This window comes from Bos indicus, chromosome 10 (assembly GCF_029378745.1).
Source record: "Bos indicus isolate NIAB-ARS_2022 breed Sahiwal x Tharparkar chromosome 10, NIAB-ARS_B.indTharparkar_mat_pri_1.0, whole genome shotgun sequence".
NCBI lineage: Eukaryota > Metazoa > Chordata > Mammalia > Artiodactyla > Bovidae > Bos > Bos indicus.
The window spans coordinates 67,969,430-67,987,777 of NC_091769.1; the positions used below are offsets into that span (position 1 = coordinate 67,969,430).

General features: G+C 40.9%; 1 long non-coding RNA gene across 1 annotated transcript in view; it reads right to left on the bottom strand.

The window, feature by feature from the left end:
• Positions 1–18,348, bottom strand: part of LOC139185160 (uncharacterized) — a 38,729-nt gene that overhangs the window by 8,481 nt on the left and 11,900 nt on the right. The window contains exon 2 of the long non-coding RNA XR_011568688.1: positions 1,711–1,928. This is a non-coding gene — a long non-coding RNA (uncharacterized lncRNA). The remainder of the gene's footprint in view (positions 1–1,710; positions 1,929–18,348) is intronic.

Sequence of the window (18,348 nt, forward strand, 5' to 3'; positions counted from 1 at the left end):
CCACTTGCAGCCAAGAAATATATTGCTGGGCTCAAGATCCTTCTCATTCATTCAATAAATATTTATTAAGTGCTCACTGGGTGTTGGGCATTGTGCCAGGACATTCTTCCACTGGGTCTGTTAAACAAACAAGATTTATTTCCCTCTGAAGCTGGTGGAATGAGGCCCTAGGCCAGTTGCTATATATACAAAAAATGCTATTTTCTGGTTTCTGGCACCAGGCATTTGGACCCAGTCACCAAAGGACCCCATCTGGTGTTTCTATCTCCTTACTTGGTGTCCCTTGAACTGAGACCTTGGCCTTGAAGCTTTGTAGAGGTGGCCTGCAGAATCTTTGTATATCTGTCTCCTTGCTGGGCAGAGGGATGGTCCTTCTCTTTGAACACTGTGGCAGAAAGGAATGGAGCCTGAGTAGTGCCGCTTTTCCAGCCCCTCATCTCCGCAGCGCCAGGGACCCAGCTAAGATGATCAGGGGTGTTCCCCAAATCCAGATTCCAGGGGTGAGCAGACTGATGCTAGGAGGAGGGGAAGGGAGTGGAAGATATATGCTCTGGCTATAGGAGGTCATCACCCTCGATCACGTCCCACTCTGAGGTATTAAAACTTCAACAAATCTATACTGAGTGTCTTCTACATGCCAGTCACAAGTCAAAGTGCCTGCACATAGCAGTAAACAACACAGGCAAGGGCCCTGCCCTTGTGGATCGTATATGTGAAGGTGGAACCTACACGGGGCAGTTTCCTATGGATCACTGATAACTCAGTCCAGAGCGCAGGGCGCAGGGCAGGCCCCCGAGGCTGCTCACCAGGGGAGAGTAAGGGAGAGACAGTGAGTGTTGCCGAAGAAATACTTGGTTCACTCCTCCAGTTTTTCTGGGTCTTGACTTCTGTTGCACTCTCCATAGAAGCAGGAATTGCCTGTGTCTTTTCTTGTAAGAGAACTTCAATCTCCTGACAGTTGACACAGCTCTGGGCATCAGTGGAGAGGACCAGCCCACCCACAGCACTTTGCCTTCATCATTCCACCTGCAGAGAATCTGGGGCTCTTTGGTGACTGGTGCTGATATGTCGAACTTGTCTCTGTAATCAATATGATGAAGAGTCTGGAAGGATGCTTCTATAACATTCTAGAGCCCAGAAATATAAAAAAAAACAATGTTTCCCTGCCTAAACAAGTCAGAAGACTGAAGAAGAAGCTGTTCCATCAGAGCTGAGGTTTTTAGACAACGGTGTTTGGACCAGTGGCCTCAGCATCCCCTGTGCTGGTTACATAGTGTTACTTAACAAACTGACTGCAAAGAGATCAAACCAGCTGATCCTAAAGGAAATCGACCCTGAATATTCATTGAAAGGACTGATGCTGAAGCCAAAGCTCCAATACTTTGGTTACCTGATGCAAAGAACTGACTCATTGGGAAAGTCCCTGATGCTGGGAAAGATTGAAGGCAAAAGGAGAAGAAGGTGGCAGATGATGAGATGGTTAGATAGCAAAGCCAACTCAATGGACATGAACTTGAGCAAACTCCGGGAGACAGTAGACAACAGGCAAGCCTGGTATGCTGCAGTCCATGGGACTGCAGAGTCGAACACAACTTAGCAATTGAACAGCAACAACAACTTAACAAATTACCCCCAAGTTTAGTAGCTTAAAAACAACAAACATGTATTATCTCACAGTTTCTGTGGGTCATAAATCTGAATGTGGCTTACTTGGGAGCTTCAGGCTCACAGTCTCTCATGAGGTTGCAGTCAAGCTGTCAGTACAGGCTGTGGGCTCATCTAAAGGAGAGGCGATCCACGTCCAAGGTCATGCGTGTGGTTGCTGTTGGGCCTCTGTCTCTTACCCTGTTAGTCTCGTCATGGGGCTGTTTCTTAACTTGCCACCTGGCTTCCTCCAGCACAGGCCATCCAAGGAAGAGAGAGTGATCCTTCAAAATGGGAGCAACAGTTTTTAAGTAACCTAAACTTGGAATTGATAGCACACCACTCTGGTCATATTCTCTGTTAGAAATGAATTGATAAATCCAGTGTGTTTGACTGCTGGGAGGTGGGATGACAGCATTCAGGAAGAAAAGAGGTAGGGGATCTAGAGTGTCCTCTGAGGTGATTTGATTGGCTTAATTTTTTAAATCTCCTCCAGATATGGATTCTCAGAAAAGGATGCAGCCTGTGGGTAGAGAGAGGGTCAAAGAATACTTCAGACAGAGGAAAGACCCTTTCACACTAATACTTCTTATCGGAGACCCCTATGAGAGCTGTCTGTTAGGAGCTAGTGGGGAGGGAATATGGGGCAGTGTTGATTATCCAATTCCCACTAGGATACGTCCTTTTGAGAATAAGCACCCGACTCCAGTACTCTTGCCTGGAAAATCCCATGGACAGAGGAGCCTGGTGGGTTGCAGACCATGGGGTCACTAAGAATCGGAAACAACTGAGCAACTTCACTTTCACTTTTCACTTTCATGCATTGGAGAAGGAACTGGCAACCCACTCCAGTGTTCTTGCCTGGAGAATCCCAGAGATGGAGGAGCCTGGTGGGCTGCTGTCTATGGGGTCACACAGAGTCAGACACAACTGAAGCGACTTAGCAGTAGCAGATTTCATAGCAAAAGGAAAAAAAGTTGCATTTGGAAAGTTGATTTCAACTGGGTATACAGGACTGATAAAGGAAATCAGTCTGAATATTCATTGGAAGGACTGATGCTGAAGCTCCAATACTTTGGCCACCTGATGTGAAAAACTGACTCATTAGAAGAGACCCTGACGCTGGGAAAGATTGAAGGCAGGAGATGAAGGGGATGACAAAGGATGAGATGGTTGGATGGCATCACTGACTCCATGGACATGAGTTTGAGCAAGCTCCAGGAGTTGGTGATGGTTAGGGAAGCCTGGTGTGCTGCAGTCCATGGGGCTGCAAAGAGTCAGACACGACTCAGCGACTGAACTGATATAGGCTTATCACCCCCCACCCCTCCAAAATAGCTAGCTGTGAAAAAGGTGTCAGACAAGTAACCCAAGTTAAGAGCAGGGTGTAATGCAATGAAGACTGGTGAGGACTAGGGAAAAGTGGAAAGCGAAGACCCCATTAAAGGAGGCAGCTGCTATATAGCTTCACTTGTGGCAGTATAGGCAGTGGTTGTTATATCTTCATATTTTTAAATAAAAACCTGAAATCCAGACTTTTAACTGAAACTTCCTATGTACAAAATGTTGGCAACTAATTAAAAAAGTGTTAAAGCCCTGGGTTGGCCCATTTAACACACACACACACACACACACACACACACACACACACGTGTGTGCAAAATGCCCTGACAGATGACCTGCAAGAGATGCGTGCAGGAGATGCACACTTTTCCTGAGCACCATTTCTCTTTATTGTTTCAGCTTGAGGGACACATCCCAGAAGAAGGAGCACAAGGGCAGGGTGACATTAGGTATTTATGGTAAGTTATGGTGCAAAATTGTTCTGAAAAAAGACACTTTTATCCTAACTTATTTGATCATAAAAATAATGATGTCACTTTGTACAAGTGCTGATCTCTAGGAAATGACTAAGTTTTGATGAGCTTCCTGTAAAAGAACAAAGAAATGTCTGTATTTTCTCACCTGGCTCTTTGAGGACAAGGAGTCTTCCTATTTTAGAGAGGAGGAAATAGAGATTCCTTGAGGTTCCTGTACGAACTGACCAGAAATCCCAAAGACACCCAATTTTAAACTGAGACAAGTACTAAGAATGTTTGTGTTTGCATCCAGAGAGATTCTACATGAGTAAGGAGAAATAATTAACTGTGAAAATGGAAAAAAAGAGGGATTTAAGTTAGACATAAGGAAGTACTTAGAGAATAAGAGGACCCTTAAGGCACTGGAAAAATGGAGAGGAGAAACTCAGTTATTATTTTTTAAACCTACAGTTTCTGAATGGCAGAATTAACAGATTTTTTGCTGATCTGCAGAGGGCGGGTGAAGGAGGCAGCCCCTGGATCCTTTTCCATCCTGTGATTTCTTCCTGAGCCTGGCAAACAAAGGCTGCCCAGTTTACTAACTCACCAAAATGATTTACCAGCTGTCTCTTCCCCAGGAGGTAAACAGGCAATAAAATAAATGAAATTCCTATTCTTTATTACTTGACCCTCATAAATCATCACTCACTCTGGGTGACCACTTATCTCTAAGGCATCACCAAATATTTAAAAAGCTCTCACATTTATTATGAATGAAATAGAAAAAATGAGCAAAAAACTGAATGACTATGTGTCTTAGTACAAGGACAATTCTATAAGCAGCAACTGTTAAGTTTCAGAAAAAAACAGGAGACTATGTGCGCGTGCGTGTGTGTGTGTGGGGGGGGGGGGGGGGGGAGTGAGAATTCTTAGACCCATCTCAGTTTCTTCCATTTTGTTCCCAACCTTTCCTAGGATTAGATTCACTCTAGTGAACTTTAGGTCCTCACTGAGCGTTGGATAGAATCATATGGGATATTACTTTCTACATTTGGTTACTGATAAAGTCTCTCTTGAACTAAAAGTTTATTGTGCCAAAGTAGGGGGCTTTTGTATGGTGCTGGTGAGCAAGCGGGTGCTATCCTGTCGCCATGACAACAAGTATTTGCATTGAAGAAGCTCCTCAGACCACATTACAGTCACGTGGCCCAGAGGGACCCCTTTGAAGGCCTTATAATCTTTTCCCTAAGCGTGATTGTTAACATCTTCTGAACATAATCATTAACCATGTTCTGTAACAGATAATTACCTCCTGTAGTTTGCATTTTCTATCCCTGAGAGCTCTGTGAAATTTATAGAGTACATGACCTCCTCTACTGTTACTTTACCTAACCAAGTAAAATAAAGCAATTTGACTTTTTGAAATATGGGGAAATTTGCATTTTACACAAAAATATTGTGTTGACCTTGGCATCATCTGTATATATCATGTGCTCTGGGCTCCTCTTTGTTCCATCTTTGAGTATCTCTCACAGGCAACTTCTGAAATGCCAATGGCTCTGTTCTCCTTTCTGTGTCTCCTCTTTTCCCCATGAAGTGGGCTCACTTATTGAACTTCTAGTCTCAATTTGGATTTCAGATTTGTTGTACTCACCTGCTTGGATGTATGGGACTTTTCAATATTTTTCTTCGCAGAAATTTTCCCTGTAGTTTTCTCTTTATCACCTAACATCATTTCTTGAGACTTCAAAGGCTCGTGTCATGACCCAGGGAAGTCCTGTTTTTCTCTTGACTCCTTTTTGCCCAGGAACATCTCTCTGGCATAGGTGAAAGCCTCCTCTTCCAGGTTCCCCAAACCCATTTTATCTTTAGGGGTACACTGAAAACTTTAGGGAAGCTAGATGAAATGAGTGTTAAAGAGTATATTCGAGAAACAGAAAAGAAAAAAGAAAACTCCAAACCCCAAGCTTCCACAGAGATTAATTTTTACTAACATGTTTCCAAGTCTTTGATTAAAACATTGCACTATATTACACTGTTGTTATACACATTCAGAGTCTGTTCAGTCACTCAGTTGTGTCCGACTCTTTGCAACCCCATGGACTGCAGCATGCCATCGCCAACTCTCAGAGCTTACTCAAACTCATGTCCATCGCGTTGGTGATGCCATCCAACCATCTCATCCTGTGTCTATCCCCTTCTCCTCCTGCCTTCAATCTTTCCCAGCATCAGGGTCTTTTCTAATGAGTCAGCTCTTTGCATCAGGTGGCCAAAGTATTGGAGTTTCAGCTTCAACATCAGTCCTTCCAATGAATATTCAGGACTGATTTCCTCTAGGATTGACTGGTTTGATCTCCTTGAAGTCCAAAGGACTCTCAAGGGTCTTCTCCAACACCACAGTTCAAAAGAATCAATTCTTTGGCACTCAGCTTTCTTTATAGTCCAACTCTCACATCCATACATGACTACTGGAAAACCATAGCTTTGACTAGACAGACCTTTGTTGGTAAAGTAATGTCTCTGCTTTTTAATATGCTGTCTAGGTTGGTCATTGCTTGTCCTTCTAAGGAGCAAGCGTCTTAATTTCATGGCTGCAGTCACCATCTGCAGTGATTTTGGAGCCCCCAAAAATCAAGTCTGCCACTGTTTTTACTGTTTCCCCATCTATTTGCCATGAAGTGATGGGACTGGATGCCATGATCTTCATTTTTTGAATGTTGAGCTTTAAGCCAACTTTTTCACTCTCCTCTTTCACTTTCATCAAGAGTCTCTTTAGTTCTTCTTCACTTTCTGCCATAAGGATGGTGTCATCTGTGTATCTGAGGTTATTGATATTTCTCCCGGCAATCTTGATTCCAGCTTGTGTTTCATGCAGCCCAGCATTTTGCAGGAGGTACTCTGCATATACGTTAAATAAGCAGGGTGACAATATACAGCCTTGACGTACTCCTTTTCCTATTTGGAACCAGTCTGTTGTTCCATGTCCAGTTCTAACTATTGCTTCCTGACCTGCATACAAATTTCACAAGAGGCAGGTCAGGTGGTCTGGTATTCCCATCTCTTTCAGAATTTTCCACAGTTTATTGTGATCCACACAGTCAAAGTCTTTGGCGTAGTCAATAAAGCAAAAGTAGATGTTTTTCTGGAACTCTCTTGCTTTTTCAATGATCCAGCAGATGTTGGCAATCTGATCTATGGTTCTTCTGCCTTTTCTAAAACCAGCTTGAACATTTGGAAGTTCACGGTTCACATACTGTTGAAGCCTTGCTTGGAGAATTTTGAGCATTACTTTGCAATTGTGTGAGATGAGTGCAATTGTGCAGTAGTTTGCAAATTCTTTGGCATTGCCTTTCTTTGGGATTGGGATGAAAACTAACATTTTCCTGTCCTGTAGTCACTGCTGAGTTTTCCAGATTTGCTGGCATATTGAGTGCAGCACTTTCACAGCATCATCTTTTAGGATTTGAATAGTTCAACTGGAATTCTATCACCTCCACTAGCTTTGTTCATAGTGATGCTTCCTAAGGCCCACTTGACTTCACATTCCAGGATGTCTGACTCTAGATGAGTGATAACACCATTGTGGTTATCTGGGTCTTAAATATCTTTTTTGTATAGTTCTTCTGTGTATTCCTGCCACCTTTTCTTAATATCTTCTGCTTCTGTTAGGTCCATACCATTTCTGTCCTTTATTGTGCTCATCTTTGCATGAAATGTTCCCTTGATATCTCTAATTATCTTGAAGAGATCTTTAGTCTTTCCCATTCTATTGTTTTCCTCTATTTCTTTGCACTGATCACTGAAAAAGGCTTTCTTATCTCTCCTTGCTATTCTTTGGAATTCCGCATTCAAATGGGTGTATCTTTCCTTTTCTCCTTTGCCTTTCACTTCTCTTCTTTTCTCAGCTGTTTGTAAGGCCTCCTCAGACAACCATTTTACCTTTTGTCATTTCTTTTTCTTGGGGATGGTCTTGATCACTGCCTCCTGTACAATGCCACAAACCTTGTACACATAGAATGTGGAATCATTACTGCGATAAAGAACATTTGGGTGTTTTAAATGTAACCGCGCTGAGGCACCTGGATTCTGAAGGTGAAACTTCAATATCTTGTCTAGTCTTTAATATCTTGCTATATCTCACAGGGTAGGAATGGGGCATGGAGAAGACTGTGATCACACATAACATCTACTCCCTGCCTTGCTGGTCTTTCTTTGCTAATAAAATTGATTAAAAGGAGCTTGCAGTGCTATTGAGTGCCATATATTTTGAACTCCAAACCAGGACCTATGGCAAAGCCATTGTACTATATAGGTGGTAGAAGAAAGTGGTCAAAGGTCTTACTGTGGAAGGAAAAAGCCCTGGGGAGGATGCAAAAGCTCAGCCTGCTGGTTGGAAGGTGGAGAGGTGACTGGGCAGGGGCTGTCCCATGTTAGTATATATATATATGCTATGTATCTAAATATGTGTATAAAATATATATATACCCTATGTATACACTCAGGTCTTTAAGAGAGCAGCTGACTAGGGTACCTCTATCTCCCGAAAGCATTCAGAACAAACTTCCTCAAAATATGCCACTTAGGCATGTGGATTATTTTGAGCTGAATACAATCAAGGCTCAAGAGACTCAGGAAGAGCTTTCTACCTCCCCCTTAACTACAGAAAAGAATTTAGATAATAGAGAGAGAAAGAATGCTATTACCAGAGATAACTTTTCATCTGAATGAGCTCTCTGTATGACAGGGCAAGCATCTAATTACCAGACATCTGCTCTGCTTATTGTCCTCCTCCCCTTGGAAGCCCCAGGCCCTACCACATTCCTCAGCTCCGGATGGCATAGGAGCCTCAACTGCCCAACTTGCCTTTGGGCCTCATATTTTTATGGCGCCCCTGTACATATGAAATTAAATTGGTTTTTCTCCTGTTAATCTGTCTCGTGTCAGTTTGATCATTACACCAGGCAAAGAACCTAGAAAGGTAGGAGGAAAATTTTTCTCCCCCACACTGCTCAGTTTGCTTTTGGATATAGCTGCCTGGTTTCTACAGCGTTACAGCTCCCCTTTCTCTACCCTCCTCCCAAAAACCCAGGAAATGGGGCCGGTCCTCTTTGTGCTCCACTCCTGGCAAAGTTTCTATTATAATGAGCTCCCTTGTGGTGCAGAAATCAATAAACGTCTGCAATGAATGCCTAATAGTGAACCCAATTATACACCCCCCCAGTTGAGTATTGTTTTATTTAATATGCTCATACCTTTTTAATGGTAGGCATAAAGTTGTCCTGTGTGTGGGAAAACATACTTGCGTGTATGTGTGTTTGTGTGTGTAAAAACTTCTCTAATTAGCACTACCAAGAGTAAAGATTCTTCTGGGATGAGGCATTGAGATTGGAGACACTGAGACCCCATCCAGCCGTATTTCTGAAGGCCTAAGGCAGAAGAAACTTTTGGCTAATGGAATGTAATTATTCCAAGTGGAAGGTGGCCAAGGTGCTGGAGTTAAAATTTCCTATCCTCACACACACGAAGGATATCTCAAGAACCTCTTTGTCATAATCAGTTGGACGCAATTTCCAGGGATGAATGACAATGTGCTAGGGTAGGAAGACAGCAGCTGGCTGTTTGGCCATTCCATTACTCTGCATTAATTTGGCTTCTTTTTCTCTTTTGGTCAGAGCCCTGGTGGTGATGAACTCATTTAGTTCTCTGCCTGCCACATGTCAGTTCAGAAAACTCACAACACAGTGTGGCATTAATTACGTGAGGCGGGGTCAGGGCCAACCAGTTGCACCCAATGAGTGTGGACGAGCTTTATTCATTGGCAAAAGTAACAAACAGTCACTGGGACTTGAGCCAGTCAGAAAGCAGGTTATTCATCTCAGTTCGATTCCCCTGGGATGAACTGGCCCAGGCCTTGATTGGCTTCAGCCACACAATGGTTCTGTTGTGCTCACCAATCAGTGCACTGGGGTCCTCAGGGGCACTGTCAAAGCTTTGTGCTGATATCCATCAGATAAACCGATTAAATCTGCATTAATCACAGGGCCCAGCTCAAGTGCTGCCAATGCCCTTGAATATTGCCAGGAGGATCAGTTGCTTTGGCTCAGAGAAATAAATGCATTTCTATCATTGCCAGAAGCTATTATCTGGTGACAACGTCCTAGTACATTGGTATTCTTTTTCAATTAATGAGCACTGTGGAACAAATTCTGACCATAACCGCATACACATGCTATTCAGAGACGGGAGAAGGTAGAAAAGAGAGACTGAGTAACATGCGAAGGCTTTTCAGTGGCCTACGAGATCTGGCATCGTTGATTCCTATCTGTCTGATAATCCCCATCCCTGTCCTTGTATATGCTATATACCCTTCATGTGCCTTCTCTCCTGCGTTAGGATTTTGCACTGGATCTGCTCTGCCTGTAACTCTTTGCCCCCCCAGATATTTGCATGACTGGCTCTTTCTTGTTTTTAACATCTTGCTTAAATGTACCTCTGCAGGGAGACCCTTTGTGATCACCCTGTAGCTGGGCCTCACTTCTTCACTCAGTGTTACATCATCCTGTTTTACTTCCTTTATTGCACTTACTCCCATGTGAAATGCTCCTATTGAATAGATTATTTGCCTGTAATGTGGCTTCACTAAGTTCACCACTATATCCTCAGCCTCTAGCACAGAGTCTGGCACACAGTAGGTGTTTAATAAACATTTTTGAGTGACTGAATTTTTCGGGCTCCTATAACCCCTTCTGGATTAATCAGTGGACATATGGTGCCCATATGTCAGGGCTCCTCATTTCTAAGACAGTGTTTCCAAATGTTGGTTTTGGGTTGAGAACAGATTGCTTTGGTTAATAGCTACTTTCTGTTTTAATCATTAGTTTTAACCTTGAAGTGGGTGGAGTAGGCCATGCCTTAGAAGTTTATCTTAGGATGAGATGGTAAGGGGGTATCTATTAGTGTACTAGTCTGCAAATCATTTAATAGCTCCCAACTATGTCAGATATCCAGTCAAGATTTCATTTGGGAGGTTGGTTTTCTCTCTTTTGTGACCTGTGGCCCCATCAATACTTACAGGCCAGCAAAATTAGATTATTAATAAATGAGAACACAAGCTTTCACAACGTTTGTGAAGGGAGCTTTGGCAATGCTATAGGAAGAAACTAAGTTGTAAGAAGGAGATAAAAAGATCCCTGTGCTCTTCTCTCTGTGGAGGCGGGAGCTGCTTTTTCATCCTGTGCTGATGACAACTTTTACCCCTTACTCTTATCAAACATCTTCAGATTCAGGAAGCTAGAAAGCATGGTCTTGTGGTTGAATGACCACACTCTTTTCAGCTATAAAAGGATTCAAGCAATTTGAAAAGCAGCAAAATAGAAGCGACAGAGTACTTGGGTGAAAGTACGGATATTACTCTCCAGGGTTGCAGACTGCATACTGTCTCTTAAGCAAAACAAAAAATGAGGCTGTTAACCAAAAACAAGAACAGGAAAATTACCCTCACACAAATATTTTAGATAAAACAAGATGTGATTTTCGATGCAAGTTTTGAGTCCCGAGTTTTGTTTCAGTATGTATGTTCTTATGTAATTTTCTGATATTGTAGATTGTTTCTTGCACGTGTACATGCTCAGTCATTAAGTCGTGTCTGACTCTGCGACCCCATGGACTCTACCCCACCAGCAGATTTTCCAGGCAAGAATACTGGAGTGGGTTGCTATATCTTTGGGACCAAGTATCCTGCCTCTCCTGTGTCTTGGACATCTTCTGCGTCTTCTGCGTTAGCAGGCAGATTCTTTACTGGATTCTTTACCACTGAGCCACCTGGGGTTTCTTGCATAGCAACCCTTCAAACTGCCCCACCACACACAGAGACTAAATAGTACCTGCTTTGTTTTCTTCCTGAAGAAGAAAACATGAAAATGGTAACTTTTCAGAAGTGCTCTCTGTTGCAAGAAAACTGCCACCAGTGAACAGTTTTCCTGTGTTCTACATGAAAAATACAATTATTTCATATCCTATCAGCCTATGTTCCTTAACAAATTATTTATTGTAGAGAATACATGATGCTTTTAGTGAAACCTGTTTTGGAGTCTAAAAATTTATTATTTAAGACATATATGTTAGGTCTCTGGCTATGATAAGCCTATCTAACACTTGTATCAAACCATAGTTTCTGCCAAGAATGCCTAGAGGATGTGGATAAAGTACAAAAGCAAGGTTTGTTTGAAAGCATCAGAGAGATACTGAGCCTGTTATTATTTGAAGGGCCAGATTCTGGAAAGAAAGAAAGCTCATTGGAATAAGCACGTTTTATCTGCTACCTTCTTCATGAGACCTTTAATGTAATAGACATGGATAAGATGCTGAGAATCTGGGCAGCAGTTTCATATCTAAGGGTCAGAGAGGACTTCTGAGCTTTTAGCAATTTCATGAAGCTAGGGAGACAAATAATAGAGTCCAGATTTGCAAGAAACCTTGGAGTCGAGGACACAAAAACCTGGAGAGCAGTGGATCAGATGCTGTATCGGTTTTCCCTTCAAGATATATCCTATTTAATTTATGCAAAGTAAGCAACCAGAAAGCTGCTGAGACAGAATGGAATCTTAGGCAGCGCTGTGAAGACAGAAATTTAAGTTCAGGGTCCCTTGAGGAGGAGGAAGCATAGGAAACATCCTAGATTCTCAGTTGGGATCCCTGGGAGGCCTAATCCCTAGGAGTAGGGGAGAGAACCAAAAATACTGTAAACCTGATGAGGACTGAAAACAAATCTTGAGCAAGAATTGATTCTGATTGGGTTGATATTATGTGCCGCTATAGCATTTGGCAGAGAATAGAGAGTATCTTCTCTGGAGTGATATAATATGGAGACACTACAGCTTTTCATGCACGACACTTTAGTATTCAATAGAAAGTTATAAATCATGCTAAGAGAAGGAGACAGAATCTAGAAAAGCAGACCAAGAAGTGACCCACAAAATGGAGAATTTCATTGAGAGTAGAAATCTATACAGAAAAGTAGCAAATGGAAATTTTAGAAATTAAAAAGTCCTACATCTGAAATTAAGAACTGAGTAGATGGGTTTAACAGCAAATAAGATACAGGTAAAGGGAGGTTTGGTGAGCTATACAGTGGCTGAATAGAAATATCCATCCTGGGGACTGGAGGAAAAAGAAGATGGAAAATATGTAAAAGAGTATAAGAGACTTGTGAATAGATCTAACATTTGAATTCTATAAGCAGAGAAGAATATTTGAAGAGATAACAGTTAAGAATTTCCCAAGCTGATGCATCAAACCTTAAATACAAAGATTCTCTGTGAACCCAAGCAGGGTAAATAGAATGAAGACCATGTCTAATCATATAATAAATCTGAATCAACACAAAGAGAAACATCTTAAAAGTAGAGAAGAAAGATATATTTACCTCTAAAGGAACAACAATAAGACATTTGACTTCTCAAGAGAAAAAAAAATGGGATCCAGAAAACAATGGAATAAGATCTTAAAGTGCTGAAAGAAAATAATTGCCAAGTTAGAATTTTATATTAAAAATTTTCCCCAAAAGTTTAGATCTGAAAAAGATGTGATAGGCAAATAAATAACTATATTTCAATATCAGAAAAATGGGTAACAAAATTTAGAATGAGCAAAAGGCATGAATAAATATTTTGCAGGAGAAGAAATACAAATGGTAAGTTAATGCACAAAGAGAAAAGGAAAGTAAAGGGCCAAAATAAAACTATTTTAGGCTCCAAAGCATATTTTAATTTACTTGTTGGCCATGCAGCATGTAGGATCTTAGTTCCTTGACTAGGGATTGAACCCATGACCCTGCATTGGAAGCGTGGAGTCTTAACCTCTGAACTGCCAGGAAAGTCCTCCAAATAAATTCATTATAAAAAGATTTTATAACCCATTAACTTTTTTGGATGGATCAAATAATGTTAATAGATGTTAAGTCAGACCTTGAATAACGAAGCTAGAAAGATGAAGCCTCATCTTTTCATTTTGTAAAATACATTTTTATCTCATCTGCGTTACAGGAAGAAAATACAGAGACAAAGATGTTCATTTGCCCAAATTTAAGAAGGAGAAAGTAGTAAAAGAACTTATATTTTAATGGATCCATGGTCTTAAACTGTTTATTCCTTTGACACTTCAACTGTCACTGGGAAAAGGCAGAGTTTGACACTGATCCCCATCCACATGGGAATTAAATTCTAATAGTAGGAGACAGAGAATGCAATGGCATCCCACTCCAGTACTCTTGCCTGGAAAATCCCGTGGATGGAGGAGCCTGATAGGCTGCAGTCCATGGGGTCGCTAGGAGTCCGACATGACTGAGCGACTTCAGTTTCACTTTTCACTTTCATGCATTGGAGAAGGAAATGTCAACCCACTCCAGTGTTCTTGCCTGGAGAATCCCAGGGATGCGGGAGCCTAGGGGGCTGCCATCAATGGGGTCGCACAGAGTCGGACACAACTGAAGCAACTTAGTAGGAGGAGGAGGAGGAGGAGGAGACAGGTAGGAAACAAACAAATGGTAAACACTTTAAAGGAAAGTGAAGCAGATAAGAGGATAGAAAGGAAAGAACCTTTTTAGAAAAGGGCTTTGTGCATTTTTTAAAAAAGTAATATTTATTTATTTATTTAATTTATTGTTGGCAGTGTTGGATCTTCATTGTTGCGTGTGGGTTTTCTCTAGTTGCAGTGAGCAGCGGCTGCTGTTCGTTGAGGTGTGTGGGCTTCTCATTGCGGAGGCTTCTCTTGCGAAGCACAGGCTCTAGGGCACGCAGGCTTCCGTAGTTGTGCTGCCTGGGCTTAGTTACTCCGAGGCATGTGGGATCTCCCCAGACCAGGGTTCGAACCTGTGTCCCCTGAATTGGCAGGCGAATTCTTATCCACTGTGCCACCAAGAAAGTCTAAGAAATGAACTTTTAAGATAAACTGATCAAGGGGCTCTTCACAGAGGACATAGTGTTTGAACAGAGATCTAGATGAAGCCAGGGAGCAAGCCACGTCAATGTTTGGGAGAAGGGCATTCTAGGCTTCAACAAGACCAGCACGAGTGGACAGAAAGAGTGAAGGGAAAATGAGGTCAGAACAATAGTCTTAGGGAGCTATGGGGAGGATTTCAAATTTTCTCTCATTGTTAAGCACTTTGAGAGACTTTGAGCAGAAAAGTAACAGGATCTGACCTAAGTGTTGAAATAGTTACCCCGAGTACTATGTGGAGAACGAGGGGGTTTGTTTGGATTCAGGGACGCTATTTAATGGGATATTTTATTAGTTCAGGCACGATACTGGCTTGGTCTGAGATGGTTGTAGTGAGTTACAGAGAAATGGCTAGTGATATTTGGAACATATGCTTAAAATAAAGCCAATTGGATTTATTAATGGATTATTTGTATAGGATGAGGGAAAAAGAAGAGTCAATGTGGAGTCCAAAATCCTTAGGAACTGAAGGAATGGAGGGAAAGTTTTGTGTTTACAATATACTGATAAATACTGAGAAGTGAAGGCAAGGGGAATCTGGAGCTGGGGGACCTAATATAGTTGTGGGGGCACGCAGCCAGGCAAGGTTCACTGCTATCCCTTTATATGCTAGGTTTTTTTTTTTTTAATTAAGCATCTCAAAAGTAGGTTTACTTTTTTTCATGTACATATATCTATTCTTTTTCAAATTCTTTTCCCATTTAGGTTACTACAGAATTATTGAGTAGAGTTCCTGTGCTATACAGTAGCACCATCCTTGTTGGTTATCTAATTTTTTCTTCTTAAATTTTTTACTGGACTATAGTTGATTTAAAACATTGTGTTAATTAAAAAAAAAAATATTGTGTTAATTTTGCTATACCACAAGTGAATTACTTATACATATATCTACTTTTTAAAACATTCTTTTCCCATATAGGTCATTACAGAGTATTGAGTAGAGTTTCATGTGTTATATAGTAGATCCTTTTCAGTCATCAGTTTATATATAGAAGTGTTTATATGTCAATCCCAGTCTCCCAATTTATTCCTCCTTGCCTCTCCCACCCCCTAACCATAACTTGAATTTTCTACACCTATGACTCCATTTCTATTTTGTAAATAACTTCATTTGTACCATTTAAAAAAAAATTCACATATAAGTGACATCATAAGATTTTTATTTTTCTCTGTCTGATTTACTTCACTCAGTATGGCAGTCTCTATGTCCCTTCATATTTCTGCAAATGGCATTATTTCATTATTTATGGCTGAGTAATATTCCACTATATGTGCATATATATGTACCTCATCTTCTTTGTCTGTTCCTCTGTCCGTGGACATTTAGGTTGCTTCCATGTCTTGGCTATTGTAAATAGTGCCGCAGTGAACATTGGGGTGTATGTATCTTTTTGAATTATGGTTTTCTTGGGGTATATGCACACAAGTGGGATTGCAAGATCATATGCTAGCTCTATTTTTGAATTTTTAAGGAACTACCATACTATTCTCCATAATGGTTGTACCAGTTTATACTCCCACCAACAGGGTAGGAGGGTTCCCTTTTTTCCACATCTTCTCCAGCATTTATTGTTTATAGGTTCTTTGACCATGTCCGTTCTGACTGGTGTGAGGTAATATCTCACTGCAGTTTTCATCTGCATTATTCTAATAATTAGTGATATTGAGCATCTTTATATGTTAGTTTCATTCCCTTTTTGACTTTGGCTGTTTTGTCTTTCTGTGAGGCTTTTTTTTGGGGGGGGGATAAGTATTTCTTTTTTTTTTTTAATGTGTAAGTTTAAGATTTACACTGTGTTGATTTGATATACTTACATATTGCAATATGATTACATCTGTAGTGTTAGTTAACACATTTATTATGTCACAATTTTCTTTTGTTTTTATGTGGTAAAAACAATTAAGATCTAGTCTCCTAGCAACTTTGAAGTTTATCATTTATCTTACTGTTGTGTTCTTTCCTGGAGAACCCCAGGGACGGGGGAGCCTGGTGGGCCACCATCTGTGGGGTTGCACAGAGTCGGACATGACTGAAGCGACTTAGCAGCAGCAGCAGCAACTGACTATAATGACTATGCTGTGCATTAGATCTCCAAGACTTTTTAATCTACTGGTTGTAATGTTGTACCCTTAAAAAACACCTCCCAATTCCCTGCAACCTCCAGACCCTGGTAACCTCCATTCTACTCTTTGTGTCTATGATTTTAGTTTTATTTCTTTCTTTATTTGTCTGTGTTTTTAGATTCCACATATAAGTGAGATCATATAGTATTTGTCTTGCTCTTTTTTTTTCTGTCTTTCTCTGACTTATTTTACTTATCATAAGGCCCTCAAGTTCCAACTATGTTGTCACAAATGGCAGGATTTGCTTCTTTTTCATGACTGAATAGTATTCCATTGTGTATACACATTATATGGATTTCCCTGGTGGCTCAGATGTTAAAGAATCCACCTGTAATGCAGGAGACCTGGGTTCAATCCCTGGGTAGGGAAGATCCCCTGGAGAAGGTAATGGCAACCCATTACAGTATTCATGCCTAGAAATACCATGGACAAATGATCCTGGAAGGGTCCACAGGGTCGCAAAGATTTAGACACGACTGAGAAACTAAGCTCATACACACATATACATTGTATATACCATATCTTTGTTCATCTGGCAGACACGCTGTTTCCATGGCTTGGCCATTGTGAATAATGCTGAAAGGAACATGGGAGTGCAGATATCCTTTAGATATCCTGTATTCATTTCCTTCGGATATATATACAGAAGTGGGATTGCTGGATCATATAGTAGTTCTATTTTTAATTTTTGAGGAAACTTCATACTATTTTCCATAGTGGTTATACCAAATTTACATTCCTATCACCAGTGTGGAAGGATTCCCTTTATATCCTTGCCAACGCTTGTCTCTTGTCTTCTTAATGACAGTCACTCTAACAGGTGTGAGGAAATGTCTCATTGTGGTTTTGATTTGCATTTTCTGATGATTAGTGATATTTGTACCTGTGGGCTGTTTGGATGTGTTCTTTGAAAAAATGTCTGTTCAGTTCCTCTGCCCATGTTTAATCAGATATTTTTTCTTTTTATGGAGTTGTATGAGTTTTTTTTTAAATGTTTTTTATTTGGCCATGTAAGATCTTAGTTGTGGCACATGGATCTTTGGTTGTGGCACAACAGCTCTCTATTTGTGGTGCGTGGGCTCAGTAGTTGCAGCGCGTGGGCTTAGTTGTCTCATGGCATGTGGGATCGTAGCTCCCTGGTCAGAGAGGGAACCCATATCCCCTTCATTGGGAGGTGGATTCTTAACCACTGGACCATGTACCATGTATGAGTTCTTTATGTATTTTGGACATTAACTTCTTATCTGATACATGGCTTGCATATATTCTATACCATTCCATAGGTTCCTTTTAATTTTTTTTTTTTTTGCTGTGCAGAAGATTTTAGTTTGATGTCCTATTTGTTGATTTTTGCTTTGGTTACTTGTGCTTTTTGTGCCATATCCAAAAAATTTATTGCCAAGACCAGTGTCATGGAGCTTCTTCCTTATGTTGTCTTCTAGGAATTTATAGCTATGAGGTCTTATATTTAAATCTTTAATCCATTTTGAATTGATTTTTATGAGTGGTTAAGATAGGGGCTTCCCTGATGGCTCAGATGGTAACAAATCTGCTTGCAATGCTGGAGACTGGGGTTTGATCCCTGGGTCAGGAAGATCCCCTGGAGAAGAGAATGGCTACCTACGCCAATATTCTTGCTTGGAAAATTCCATGGACAGAGGAGCCTGGTGGACTACAGTTCATGGAGTTGGAAAGAGTCAGACACGACTGAGTGACTAACACTAAAACACTAAGATGGGGTATTTTTGGTGGTGTTCTCTTCTAGGAATTGTTACTTCTTTTGCCT